A 15,145-nucleotide genomic window follows, 5' to 3' on the forward strand; every position below is an offset into this window, starting at 1 on the left:
GATGCTATAGTTTTTAAAGGCCAGAGCAGTCCCCTTAGATTTATATATTCTAAATGCTAATTTTTTGGCCATTAATGGCCAAATCCTAACCATTGGTATAAGCCAAATGGGCTTTAAATTTTAGTCATCTATACAAGCTACATATAAGAATATATTTTGTAGTCTAATTGATGGATATAGACTCAAATCGCTTCCACTGATCATTTATACCGCTATCTCCATACCTACTACCTAATGATAGTAGTTGCTCTCAGTCAATGTCCTGACAGCTGGAGTGAAGTGCACCCAATTTATTAGGAGGCGCATGACAATTAATGATTATATGCAGCTTACAACTGGAGTGTACCTATGTCAGAAATGTTACTCCAGTCAAGGACTGGTGTACACTTCTGGTGAAATTTAGATAAGTATTTGAAATGCTCCATTCCGGTACAGCTCCACCCAATTCAGGAAAACTGGATGGGACTGACATAAAAATGGCAAAAGTTATAACATTATTGCACAACTTTGAGTTATGTAAACATTTTGCAACATTGTTGATGATGGGTTGTGCTCCTAATTCATGAAGAAGTTTATGCCTCTTCATTTATGTGCACATCACCACAAATCCTACTCCAGGACTATTGGAGGATTTTTGATCACCATGCCATTCTCCTGCCCAGCTCCACCCACTTTGTCAGAGCTGGGTATAAATGGACTAAGAATGCCAAAAGTTGCAAACTTTTAGTGCAGCTGTACGTTGCACCAAAATTACACAACTTGTCAAAGTTTTTACACCAGAATCTGGCCTTCATTGTTTTTAGAAAATTGTCTCCTTACATCATCCATTGTCACTTCAAAAAAGTTATCTAGTAGCTCCAGAAAACTGGCACTCTGGCCTTTCTCAAAATCCAAGTGGCACACAAGACTCTGTCTATCTATTGGCTTTAAAGCACTTTCCTCCTCATCAGTCTTAGTTTTCTTTGGCTTAGACGGGCCTGGACTCTGGAAAGGCTCTTGTCCTATGGGGGTGGGCATATTAGCTTCTGTAGGGGGTTATTGGCACCTCCTAGATGATGGCCACCACCTTGAAAAGGCATAAATGAAATCACCTTAGCAGATGATGTACATGAACCTACAGAGGAAGGTCAAGGCTTGTCATACTCCATATCTGGTTGGCTGGCCTTTTTGTAATTGAATCTTTGGTTTATAGGCTGTGCTGATGATAATCCGCCATCTAATGCCTGCACAAGGCAGCACTGGGATCTAACTTTGTGGTGTCACTGGACTGCAGCTCTTTCTGGTTAGCAGCAGGTTTCCCTACTGCTTTCTTGGTTACTGGAGGAGTTTCCCTCGCAGTCTTCGGGGCAAAGATGTTCTTCTTTGTTTCCTCCTGAAGTATCTCAGGCTGCAAGTTTCCAGAAGGCTCATTCTTCTGCACTATAAACCTGATTATGGCACTTCCACTTATAAGACCCAAAGACTGGAGGGTTGTCTCTTTGAAAGAATGCTCACCTGAGATCTCGTCCTGCATATAAATGCATACGGCAATGCTTCCAGGAGCAATCTCTTCCAAACACACCCTGCTCTGTGGGAAATGGGTCAGGACTTCCCAAAGACTTTGTCAGCAGAGGAAATCGTCCTGTAATCTTGCCCCCTCTTCCAACTGTAATGCTACTCAAACTTTCGTGCTCCCTGCTGTAGCACACTGCTGAGCCAAGTTCACCATCTCTAGTTTGGCATTATTGGGGAGGTTTGCAAATCGCCACTGAAGTGAGACATCTAACATTGTCTTATGAAATTTCAGGTTATATTCTCTGGAATTGAAATTCTGTTTCTTGCAGACTTCTTCCAGCACCTGTCCAAGCTAAGAAAATATAATCTCCATCCAACCCACCGAGACAGGGTTGTGCAATGACACCTCACAGAGCAGGGAGTGTTTGGAAAGGATTGATCCTGGAAACATTGCCGTATACATTTATATGCGGGATGAGATCTCAGGTGAGCATTCTTTAAAACAGATAACCCTCCAGATTTTGGGTCTTACAAGTGGAAGTGCCATAATCAGGCTTAAGGGCCATTTACATGCTGCGACATCGCTAACGATATATCATCGGTTTCACGGTGTTTGTGACACACATCCGGCGCCGTTAGCGACATCACAGCGTGTGACAGGCAGGAGCAACCTTAAACGATTGCAAAAGAGACAAAAATTGTTGGTAAATGAGAGGTCATTCATTTACCAAAAATCGTTGACTCGTACGTAGCGAGGTTGTTCCTCGTTCCTGCGGCATCACACATCGCTATGTGTGACACCGCAGGAGCGACGATCATCTCCTTACTTCCGTCCACTGGCAATGAGGAAGGAAGGAGGTGGGCGGCAAGTTCCTGCCGCTCATCTCCGCCCCTCCTCTGCTATTGGACGGCCGTTTTGTGACGTCGCTGTGATGCCGAACGCACCTCCCCCATGAAGGAGGTATTGTTCGGCGTGTACAGCGACGTTGCAGAACAGGTATGTGCGTGTGACGCTGCCGTAGCGATAATGTTCGCTACGGTAGCGATCACCACATACCGCACCAACGACGGGGGCGGGTGATAACGCTCGCGACATCGCTAGCAATCGCTAGCGATGTCGCAGTGTGTAAAGCACCCTTTAGAGTGCGGGTAGAATGAGCCTTCTGGAAACTGCCAGACTGAGATACTTCAGGAGGAAACAAAAAAGAAAATCTTTGTCCCGAAGACTGTGAGAGAAACTCCTCCAGTAACCAAGAAAGCAGTAGGGAAACCTGAGCTGGCCAGAAAGAGCTGCAGTCCAGTGACACTACAAAGTTAAATCCCAGTGCTGCTCTTGTGCAGGCAGTAGATAACTGATTATCATCTGCACAGCCTATAAACCAAAGTATCAATTACATAAAGGCCAGTCAACAAGATATGGAGTATGACAAGCCCTGACCTTCCTCTGTAGGCTCATATACATCATCTGCTCAGGTGATTTCATTTATGTCTTTTCAAGGTGGTGGCAATTGTCTTGGAGGTGCCAATGCCCCTACAGAAGCTAACATGCCCACCCTCACAGCACATGAGCCTTTCCAGAGTCCAGGCCCGTCTAAGCCAAATAAAACTAAGACTGATGAAGAGGAAAGTACTTTAGAGCCAATAAATAGACAGAGTCCCAGTTTTCTGGAGCTCCCAGATAACTTCATTGTTTTTACCCTCCCGACCTGAGTATATTTTTTACAGTGTAAGCAAGATGAAATTATATATATATATATATATATATATATATACAGTTAGGTCCAGAAATATTTGGACAGTGACACAATTTTCGCGAGTTGGGCTCTGCATGCCACCACATTGGATTTGAAATGAAACCTCTACAACAGAATTCAAGTGTAGATTGTAACGTTTAATTTGAAGGTTTGAACAAAAATATCTGATAGAAATTGCAGGAATTGTACACATTTCTTTACAAACACTCCACATTTTAGGAGGTCAAAAGTAACTGGACAAATAAACCAAACCCAAACAAAATATTTTTATTTTCAATATTTTGTTGCGAATCCTTTGGAGGCAATCACTGCCTTAAGTCTGGAACCCATGGACATCACCAAACGCTGGGTTTCCTCCTTCTTAATGCTTTGCCAGGCCTTTACAGCCGCAGCCTTCAGGTCTTGCTTGTTTGTGGGTCTTTCCGTCTTTAGTCTGGATTTGAGCAAGTGAAATGCATGCTCAATTGGGTTAAGATCTGGTGATTGACTTGGCCATTGCAGAATGTTCCACTTTTTTGCACTCATGAACTCCTGGGTAGCTTTGGCTGTGTGCTTGGGGTCATTGTCCATCTGTACTATGAAGCGCCGTCTGATCAACTTTGCGGCATTTGGCTGAATCTGGGCTGAAAGTATATCCCGGTACACTTCAGAATTCATCCGGCTACTCTTCTCTGCTGTTATGTCATCAATAAACACAAGTGACCCAGTGCCATTGAAAGCCATGCATGCCCATGCCATCACGTTGCCTCCACCATATTTTACAGAGGATGTGGTGTGCCTTGGATCATGTGCCGTTCCCTTTCTTCTCCAAACTTTTTTCTTCCCATCATTCTGGTACAGGTTGATCTTGTCTCATCTGTCCATAGAATACTTTTCCAGAACTGAGCTGGCTTCATGAGGTGTTTTTCAGCAAATTTAACTCTGGCCTGTCTATTTTTGGAATTGATGAATGGTTTGCATCTAGATGTGAACCCTTTGTATTTACTTTCATGGAGTCTTCTCTTTACTGTTGACTTAGAGACAGATACACCTACTTCACTGAGAGTGTTCTGGACTTTAGTTGATGTTGTGAACGGGTTCTTCTTCACCAAAGAAAGTATGCGGCGATCATCCACCACTGTTGTCATCCGTGGACGCCCAGGCCTTTTTGAGTTCCCAAGCTCACCAGTCAATTCCTTTTTTCTCAGAATGTACCCGACTGTTGATTTTGCTACTGCAAGCATGTCTGCTATCTCTCTGATGGATTTTTTCTTTTTTTTCAGCCTCAGGATGTTCTGCTTCACCTCAATTGAGAGTTCCTTAGACCGCATGTTGTCTGGTCACAGCAACAGCTTCCAAATGCAAAACCACACACCTGTAATCAACCCAAGACCTTTTAACTACTTCATTGATTACAGGTTAACGAGGGAGACGCCTTCAGAGTTAATTGCAGCCCTTAGAGTCCCTTGTCCAATTACTTTTGGTCCCTTGAAAAAGAGGAGGCTATGCATTACAGAGCTATGATTCCTAAACCCTTTCTCCGATTTGGATGTGAAAACTCTCATATTGCAGCTGGGAGTGTGCACTTTCAGCCCATATTATATATATAATTGTATTTCTGAACATGTTCTTGTAAACAGCTAAAATAACAAAACTTGTGTCACTGTCCAAATATTTCTGGACCTAACTGTATATATGTACACATTGTGATCATGGTGTGGTATCAAGGTTTTTGAGAACAGTGAGAGTTGCAATAAGTTCTGCATTGTATGAAATGACCAGATCTAACAGAGAATTGCCTCGTTGGGTCTTCCATAAATTGGCCTATAAAGTTATCCTGTGGAGAAATTTTGTCTACTTTGCAGTTGAAGCAGATACTTGATAGTTAAACACTGGTTCGGCCAACAGACATCTCCCATGGATCCCACGTACATAGGAACACTCAGCAGTAAGAGACAAACAAAAGGATTGTCCACTGAAATTCAAACTAGATTCCTTCCTTTCCTAAAAATAGTGTGTCCAGAGGAAAATTATAGTTGCTGGAAAAGACAAAAAGGCGCAAATAGAGTTTTATCCTGAGGTAGTTGTTTAAGTCACAACTACTGTAGGAGCATAGATGAATCCACAATGGCTGCTGCAGCCCCGGTGATAGATCAATGTGTGGAAGGAAGAAGGAATGGGGTTAACTCGCGCTGTCTTGTGAGACAAGAAGTCGATCAATTGAAGATACAATGTGATTTCTTATTCTATGTTTCGGAGTATTAAAACTCTTCTTCAGGAGCCAAAACCACTCATGCACAAAAAGTGACTTAAAGGGAACCTGTCATGTAATGAAACGCTATTAACCTGCAGATATGGCGTAAATCTACAGGTTCATAGCATTCTGACTTCGTGTGGCTGCCAGGAGGGCTCTGTAGTGATGTAATGCTGAGTTGGCTATCAGTCATTGTTGGGGGCATGGTTACAGCCGCTGCTTACTAAGCACAGAGCAGTGACTGAAACCGCATCGGCATTTCCTCCCAGCAGCTGGGCATTCAGTGTCGCATTCCAATGGCGTCAGAATGCTATTAACCTGAACATTAACCCCATATCTGCAAGTTAATATTTTTTTACATGACAGGTTCCCTTTAAAAAAAACTGCAAATGCTGAATCAGGTCTGAAGTCTTTGTAATATATCGCACAGAATCTATGTTGGTATTCAGGTGCTAATAATATGAGAAAAAAATACTGATACTTCATAGAAAAAAATGTATACTAAACTCAAAAGTCTTGTATGTGCTGTCACATAGAATTTTACTTATGAATGCTAAATGTGAGGAAAAAAAATAGTGAGAGAATCCTAGATCTTTATTGTGAAGGACGTTTCATGCAGTTTAAACCAGAAACAAATGAAGCAGATAATAACTGGGAGCAATTTCTCTCAATTCAGCAAACAGGCACAATCAGAAACAGTTAAAGCTTACCCTAGAAGCACTATCATTAGTTGATTTTAGATTAGTCAGCTACCCAACTATGAGATGGCTTAAATTGCTCCAACTGTCAGTTCAGATACATTTAATCAGTGAAATCAAGGAAGGAAAATCAATGCCATTTCCCTCTAAGGTTAAAAGTTGCTTCAGAGGCTACAGAGAGTAAAGAAAATAAAGAGAAAAATCATTTCTGTGCCATTGTTAAGGATATTCTAACATCAGCTCTTAAGCACGGACGTAACATTTGTGTTCTCAGCGTCCATAAGTGAGACAGAGTAGGTCAGTTTCAATGTCGTGGACTTTACTTTGCACAAGAATGATGGGTAAAACACGTTAAGATATAAAACTTAATGGCAGGACCCAGACGGAAAAGGTTAGCGCCAGATAATGAAAAGGTTATAAAGGCCAGGATAACAGATGCAACCGTGGATAATCAACCGGAAGATTGAGCAGTTTAAACCCATTTAACATTGTAAAAATCTGCACACATATTGCCAACTTATTTTAGTCATATACTAGAAAACATTTTAAATTTGAAGATCTATCAATAGGGAGCAGGAGAAAAAGAGCAGTAGATAAGGTCTCCCTTCTTCCTCCTATATACTGTACAATATCGTGAGCTGTATGAGACTCTGAGCAGCATACGTAGGCAGGACAGGAGACTGTGCAGATGCACCAGGAGCTGTTCTCCCTTCTTCCACCTATATACTGTACAATATCGTGAGCTGTATGAGACTCTGAGCAGCATACGTAGGCAGGACAGGAGACTGTGAAGATGCACCAGGAGCTGTTCTTTCTTCTTCCACCTATATACTATACAATATCGTGAGCTGTATGAGACTCCGAGCAGCATACGTAGGCAGGACAGGAGACTGTGCAGATGCACCAGGAGCTGTTCTCCCTTCTTCCACCTATATACTGTACAATATCGTGAGCTGTATGAGATTTCGAGCAGCATACGTAGGCAGGACAGGAGACTGTGCAGATGCACCAGGAGCTGTTCTCCCTTCTTCCACCCATATACTGTACAATATCGTGAGCTGTATGAGATTCCGAGCAGCATACATAGGCAGGACAGGAGACTGTGCAGATGCACCAGTAGCTGTTCTCCCTTCTTCCACCTATATACTGCACAATATCGTGAGCTGTATGAGATTCCGAGCAGTATACGTAGGCAGGACAGGAGACTGTGCAGATGCACCAGGAGATGTTCTCCCTTCTTCCACCTATATACTGTACAATATCGTGAGCTGTATGAGACTCCGAGCAGTATACGTAGGCAGGACAGGAGACTGTGCAGATGCACCAGGAGCTGGTCTCCCTTCTTCCACCTATATACTGTACAATATCGTGAGCTGTATGAGACTCCGAGCAGTATACGTAGGCAGGACAGGAGACTGTGCAGATGCACCAGGAGCTGTTCTCCCTTTTTCCATCTATATACTGTACAATATCGTGAGCTGTATGAGACTCTGAGCAGCATACGTAGGCAGGACAGGAGACTGTGCAGATGCACCAGGAGCTGTTCTCTCTTCTTCCACCTATATACTGTACAATATCGTGAGCTGTATGAGACTCTGAGCAGCATACGTAGGCAGGACAGGAGACTGTGAAGATGCACCAGGAGCTGTTCTTTCTTCTTCCACCTATATACTATACAATATCATGAGCGATACGAGACTCCAAGGAGCATACAGCACTGCACCAGGAGCTGTTCTCCCTTCTTCCATCTATATACTGTACAATATCGTGAGCTGTATGAGACTCTGAGCAGCATACGTAGGCAGGACAGGAGACTGTGCAGATGCACCAGGAGCTGTTCTCCCTTCTTCCACCTATATACTGTACAATATTGTGAGTGTCGCGGGCGGGGAGGAGGGTGTCAGCACACTACGTTCACCCCTTCTGCTCGGGTCCGGCGGTTGCTGCTCAGTGGTGGCTCGAGCTGGGGGCCGGATCCCGGGGGTTTCTCGAGCGGCACTCCTCGCCCGTGAGTGAAAGGGGGTTGTTGGGTGTGGGGATTGTTTATTGTTCGTGACGCCACCCACGGTTGTGGTGATTTCACCACCGCTGCTCTATAGGCCCGGGAACGATGGTGTGTAGCAGCGAGATGTTGGGTTGCCCCTCCGTGGGTAGGGGTTGGTGATCCCGGGGCCCGGTGATGGGGTTAGATGCAGGGCCTGGTGGGCGCAGGGACGCGGGGGCAGCGCTGTGCCTTGCGGCACTGTGGTACTCACTCAGCCTGAGACGTTGACACAGTTTTATGGTAAACCACACGGCTGGAAAGACGGTTCCCACGGACGGCTGCACTTGCTCTCCCAGTAGATGACGGTGATGTCCCTTTTCCTTGCACCTTTGTTCTATGTTGGTTGCGATGGGTCCCCATCGGTAACCCACTCCCCGGCTTCAAGCTGGACCGGAGGAGCCCTACTCTTTGCCCCCAGGCGCTGGCCCTGAGAAACTGGTGCCCTGGCGGTGGCGGTGCTTCTCCTAAAATGGTTGGACTGTTGCCTTCAATCGAGACTTGGTTGTTGGGGGATCTACGTCCCCTTCACTGACGGATTCGGCAAATTATGGCGACTCCTAGCCTTGCCGGGGTCCGAGAGGCCCCTGCCCTGGTGCTGACTGTCCTTTAGTACACTGCTCCAGACCGCCGGGCCACTACCCGTCCGCGGTCCTTCCAGGAACTTCCAAACAGTCCCCCTCCAGACAGTCACCGCCGTTGCTGACCTTGCTGACCCTGTCCTGCACACAGCCGGACTCTTCAGGCTCTGCACGCTCTTTCTTTCCTGTCACCACTCTTGCTGTCCTCCTTTACCACTTTTCTTCCTTCACTTTCACTTAGTTGTTTTTTTAAGCCCTGCCTGGGCTACTCCTCCACTCCTTCCACTTTCTCCTCCTCACTCTATCTGCACTTCACTCAAGCCCTGCCTGGGCTAATCTGCCTGGTACTTCCTGCCTCCAGAGCTGTGTCCTCCTCGGTGGGCGGAGCCAACCGCCTGGCCCACCCCCTGGTGTGAACATCAGCCTCTGGAGGAAGGCAACAAGGATTTTTGGTTAGCTTTGATGTGCCTGACTGGGGTGTAGGGTGTGGTGGTGTAATGACCTGTGACCCCTGGCTTGCCCAGGGCGTCACATTCCCCCTTAGCAAAACGCAGACCGTCCGCGGGCTGCCCGTCCAACACCGGTTTTATTTTTCTGAAAAAGATATAACATGGTAATGGTAACATATATACATTTTTAATAAATCTTCCCTTAACGGGAGGCACATTTCTTAAACGTTGCATAACGGTTTACGGTTACGGTTTCCGCTCTCTCCCACCCAAGCAACCTGGCCCTGATGCTTCCCCTAAAGCCCAGGCAGCACCCCTTGACCCACAGTCCAGCACACGGTACCCGAGCGGGATCTGTCCTTCCCTCCAGAGGGTAGCCACCGGTTCCTTTGGTGGCTGGGCCCCAGCCTGCTCCGCTGAGGGCCTTCCCTCCAACCTGCCTCTCCGGAGGCGGCATTGCGGAAACGGTAACGGCAAACAACATATTTACGAGCCACTTAACGTTTGTGGGTGCCCTGCAAGTTCATGGGCTTGTCCATGGATAGTTCCCATGCAAAACTTTTTAACGGTCCCCACGGGGACAACGGTGCCGGCTCCGGCCGGTTGCAAATCACAGCAGACAATCAGGTAACATACTCGGTAATCATTTTCTTATCATTTGCGGTAACCTTTTTCAAACTTTTAAACAACACTTCACACAGACTTTCTGACCCCCCTCTTTAAAGGACAGTCTCCCTGTACCTAAGTGGGGGTCTACCTAGGTTGGGACGGGTGGACCTTCGGGGTCCGGTGTCAGTGGGGCTATGCAGTGGGGCAGAGGGAACAACCGGTTCCTCCTCCCTTCTATCGTGTGGGGCAGGCGGGGGCATAGGGGAGCTAGGTACAGGTTCATCCCTGGGCACTGGCAATGGTTCTGGCTCACGGTCGACCGCTTCCACCACTTCTTCATCCACGGGTTGTGGGAACAGTATCACTGGAAGAATCACCGCGCCGTTCTGTGTAGGCCAGTCTGCTGGGAAGTCACCCATCACAGTGTGGATCACCTCTTTTGCCTTCTCCGCTGGTGGAGGAACTGGTACTTCAGCCGTTGTCCTCAATGCTGGTGGGCACCTTTTCAGATGGTCCCGGGAGACTGTGGCCAAAGTGCCTCCTTGGTCACGACTGATCTGGTAGGCCTTCCCATCTTCCCACCCTGTGGGTTGTATGACGTACGGGATTGGTTCCCATTGATCATCCAGCTTGTGGGTCTTCCTCTTCCGTTTTAACACCACATCCCCTGGCTGGAAAGGGCCCGCAGATGCTTTCTGGTTGAATCGCTGCTCCTGCTGTTCTCGACTTCGACTTAGATTCTTCTCCACATACTCCTGGATCTGCCGGTATTGTGCTCTCCGCCGTGTTTCCCATTCAGCTGTCGAGGGGAGTGCTTCTGGGGACTCCAACCCGATTTCTAAGTCCACCGGCAAACGGCCGGGACGAGCCCTCATCAGGTATGCTGGGGTGCATTTTGTCGAGCTGGACGGGATATTATTGTACATATCGACCAAGTCGGGTAGCTTCTCCGGCCACAGGCTCCGCTCTTCCAGCGGTAATGTCTTGAGGAGTCCTAGGACCAAGTGGTTCATCTTCTCACACATGCCGTTGGTCTGAGCATGGTAAGGGGTGGTCCGGATCTTCTTATAGCCGTACAACTGGCAGAACTCATGGAACACCTCAGCTTCAAAAGCTGGGCCTTGGTCAGTAAGCACTTTTTCTGGATACCCATGTGGACGGCAGAAATACGCTTGGAACGCTCGAGCAGCAGTTCGTCCAGTTAGGTCCTTGACAGGGACAACCACCATGAATCTTGAATAGTGGTCTACAATGGTCAACGCGTAGGCATACCCACTTCTGCTAGGGGTGAGCTTGACATGATCTAGGGCGACCAGCTCCATTGGTTGGTGTGTGATGATTGGGTGTAGGGGCGCCCTCTGGCTGGTCTCATCCTTCCTTCTCAGCGTGCAAGGACCACACTCTCGGCACCAGGCTTCCACCGACTCCCGCATCCCACTCCAGTAGAACCGCTCTCGCAACAGCATTTCCAGCTTCTTCCACCCGAAGTGCCCGGCACCATCATGGTATGCCCATAGAACAGTAGCCACCTCAGCTTGGGGAATAACCAACTGGCAAATTTTCTCATAGGTCTTCGGGTTGATCAGCTCCCGGTACAGTTTCCCTTGATGCAGATAAAGCCGTTTCCGTTCCTTCCACAAGCGTTGGGCTTCAGCTGGAGCAGCGGGGTCTATTCCTACAGCACCTTGTTCCACCAGGGTCTTGACGAGGCGGACAGCCGGCGCCTGGTTTTGAGCTTCTTGCCATTCCTGACTGGGTCGGGGGTCCAGATCCACCCGTTGTTGGTATATCTGTACCTTCTCAGTTGGTGGCTGGTGAAATGCAGGCAGCTCAATCTCCTCGAGGTCATCATCCTCACCCCCTTCTTCTGACAAATGGGGCATCCGGGAGAGTGCATCAGCGTTAATGTTGACACGACCAGCTCGGTACTTGATGGTGAAGTCGTAGTTGGCTAGCCGGGCCACCCACCGCTGCTCCAATGCGCCCAGCTTAGCTGTGTCCAGGTGGGTCAACGGGTTGTTGTCCGTGAAGGCGGTGAATTTTGCGGCAGCCAAGCAGTGGCGGAACCGCTCGGTGATAGCCCACACCAACGCCAGGAGCTCGAGCTTGAAGGAGCTGTAGTTCTCGGGGTTCCTTTCAGTTGGCCTAAGCTTCTGGCTAGCATAGGCTATCACTTTCTCTTTCCCATCCTGGACCTGGGACAGGACCGCTCCCAGTCCCACATTGCTGGCGTCAGTATAAAGGATGAATGGGCAGCCATAATCAGGATATGCTAGGACTTCTTCCCCAGTCAAGGCCGCCTTCAGTTGGCAGAAGGATTCTTCATGCGTCTCCTCCCACACCAGTGGGGTCCCTAGGGGTCTACCACCTTTGGTCTGTCCCACGAGGAGATCTTGCATGTGGGCAGCCATCTTCGTGTACCCTTTGATAAAGCGCCGATAGTACCCCACCAGGCCCAGAAACTGCCTTACTTCCCTCACGGTGGTTGGTCTCGGCCAGCCCTGGATGGCAGTGATCTTCTCAGGGTCGGGGGCGACACCCTCTGCACTGACCACGTGCCCCAGGTATTGCACCCTGGGTTTCAGCAGGTGACACTTAGAAGGCTTCAACTTCATCCCGTATTTGGCAAGGGACGCAAACACCTCGGCCAGGTGCTCCAGATGGGCTTCATACGTCTTGGAGTAGACAATCACATCATCCAAATACAATAGGATGGTCTCGAAGTTTAGGTGTCCCAGACAGCACTCCATCAGCCGTTGGAAGGTTCCTGGCGCGTTGCACAGCCCGAACGGCATACTATTGAATTCACAGAGCCCCATCGGAGTGGTGAAGGCGGTTTTCTCTCGGTCCTCTGGTGCTACTGCCACTTGCCAGTATCCGCTAGTGAGGTCAAGGGTAGAGAAGTAATTTGCAGTTCTCAGTGCGGCCAAAGACCCTTCAATACGAGGCAGTGGGTAGGCATCTTTATGGGTTATCTGATTAATCTTCCGGTAGTCCACACGCATCCGCATGGTACCATCCTTCTTTTTAACCAGTACCAACGGAGCGGCCCAGGGACTACAACTGTCCTGAATAACCCCTGCCTCCTTCATATTCCTCAACATGTCTTTGGCACACTGGTAATGCGCCGGGGGAATAGGCCTGTACCTCTCTTTGATGGGGGGGTGTTCGCCGGTGGGGATGTGGTGTTGGACCCCTTTGATCCGCCCAAAGTCTAGTGGATGTTTACTGAAAACCTGTTCATACTCCTGCACCACCCTGTACACCCCTGCTTTGTGATGTGTAGGAGTATCATCAGTACCCACGTGTAGCTGTTGGTGCCACTCCTTTACCACCCCTTGGGGTGGGGAAGTGCTGGTGTTAGGTGAGGAGACTGAGGGACTGGCTTCGTGGATGGTGTGGGGATCCAGAGTGAGCAGTTTGGCAATAGTGGCATACCGGGGAAGCCTGACTTCTTCCTCCCCACAGTTCAACACTCTCACAGGCACTCACCCCTTCTTTACATCCACCACCCCTCTGGCGGCCATTACAGTGGGCCAGTGCTCGGAGGGCATGGGCTCCATCATAGCAGGGTAGTCACGCCCCTGAGGCCCTACTGCTGCCCTACACCAAATCATCATCTCACTCCTAGGGGGCACAGTCAATGGAGCAACATCCATCACTCTCACTCCACCAATCTCCCCTCCTGTGGAGCTTACATGCTGGCGGTACATCAGCGCTCGGATCTCACGCTGCACAGCCCTCTGCCGGCTTCCTGCCACTGTGGCGGCTAGCTGTTGCAACAGGGTCAACACATCAGCCATGCAGTGCTCCATCACATTAGTTCCCAGCACTATTTTCGGATTATGATCACTGGGTTCATTCATGATCACAATCATACCCTGGTGTTGTAGTTCAGCTTGCCCCACTGTCATAGCTACTTGTTTATACCCCACCTGGGTCAATGGAAGTCCATTAGCGGCAATTAGCGTTATACTATTGTCTGGGGGTGCCAGCTCGTCTATTGCCCAATACCGCTGGTACAACGTGTACGGTATGGTGGTTACCTGTGATCCAGTGTCCAAGAGAGCCATCACTGGTATGCCGTCCACAGCCACGGGGATGATGGGGCGGGCCCCGATATATCGGTCCCACCAGTCCGGGGGGCCACGATGTTCTACTCCTGAGGACTGGCCTGGGGCCCCAGGGGTTGCTCGTTTAACAGGCACTGTCGTAAGTAATGACCCGGCTTACGGCACTTGTAGCAGATTGGAGGTCTGCTCCGCGGGTTGTTAGCACTTCTCCGCTGCATCCAGGGAACATCCTCAGGGCTGTCAGCAAGCTGTATCTGTGCTGGAGGCTGAGGTCTGGTCAGAGGTTGTAGTGCAGCAAGGATCTTGGCGAGGTCTCCGTCCATGCGACGGACTTGGGCTGCCAGTTCTTCCACTGTGCTGCTCGGGGCTGCAGGTATTGGAGAGGTTGGTATGGCAGAGGCCGCCACAACAGGAGCCGTCTCGACGGGCCACGGGGCGGGTTCCAGAACGTCTGCAGCTGGGGGCTGTAGTGCTTTAATGGCCCGCTCCTTTAACACAGCAAAGGCCACATCAGGGTGTTCCAGGGCCCACAGCCGGAGTTGTTTACGATCCTCAGGGGACCTCATCCCCTGCGCAAATTGCTCCACTAACATCTTGTTGCTATCCGCCTCATTAATAGGATTCACCCGCTTCAGCGTGCGGAGGGCGGTCTGCAGACGTAAAGCATAGTCCCGAATGCCATCCCCAGCTCGTTGCCGGCACTGGTAAAACTGCATCCTCAGCTCAGCTTCAGTCCGGGTTTCGAAGGCAGTCTGTAGCTTCTCAAAGATGGTGGCTACAGAGAGCCGGTCCCCCTCGGCCCAGGTCTCCGCTTCCTGCTCAGCCGCACCGGTTAACTGGCCTAGCACTATTGCTGCACGTTGCTTATCAGTCAGGGGGTACAGTTCTAGCAACGGGTTAAGCTTTTTCCGGAAGGCCTGTAAGGCATCCGGTTTCCCGTCATACTGCGGTAGCCAAGCAGCTCCGGGCGCATAGGGCAAGGAGAACGGCATGACCTGAGCGAGCGCGGGGGCCGCGGCACCTCCCGCCGGTACGGCCGGGACCTGGGCAGGCCCATTCCCATCCGCGGGTGCCGCCGCTGCGGCTGCGACCACCGCTCCTCCAGCGGCTCGGTCGGGCGCAGACATCTTGTTCCCGTCCCCCTTAGCTCTTTCCGGCCCCTCCTCTCCCGGGGCGGGGTTCTGGCCTTCGCGCCTCTACTACTCGAGAAGAC

At 49.3% G+C, this 15,145-nt stretch overlaps 1 protein-coding gene and 1 pseudogene across 1 annotated transcript in view; both read right to left on the reverse strand.

Moving 5' to 3' along the window:
• CFAP47 (cilia and flagella associated protein 47) overlaps positions 1-15,145 on the reverse strand; it is a 1,094,449-nt gene that overhangs the window by 272,438 nt on the left and 806,866 nt on the right.
• LOC142292415 (tether containing UBX domain for GLUT4-like) lies at positions 772-5,686 on the reverse strand (annotated as a pseudogene).

Source organism: Anomaloglossus baeobatrachus, chromosome 2, assembly GCF_048569485.1.
Source record: "Anomaloglossus baeobatrachus isolate aAnoBae1 chromosome 2, aAnoBae1.hap1, whole genome shotgun sequence".
NCBI classification, from domain to species: domain Eukaryota; kingdom Metazoa; phylum Chordata; class Amphibia; order Anura; family Aromobatidae; genus Anomaloglossus; species Anomaloglossus baeobatrachus.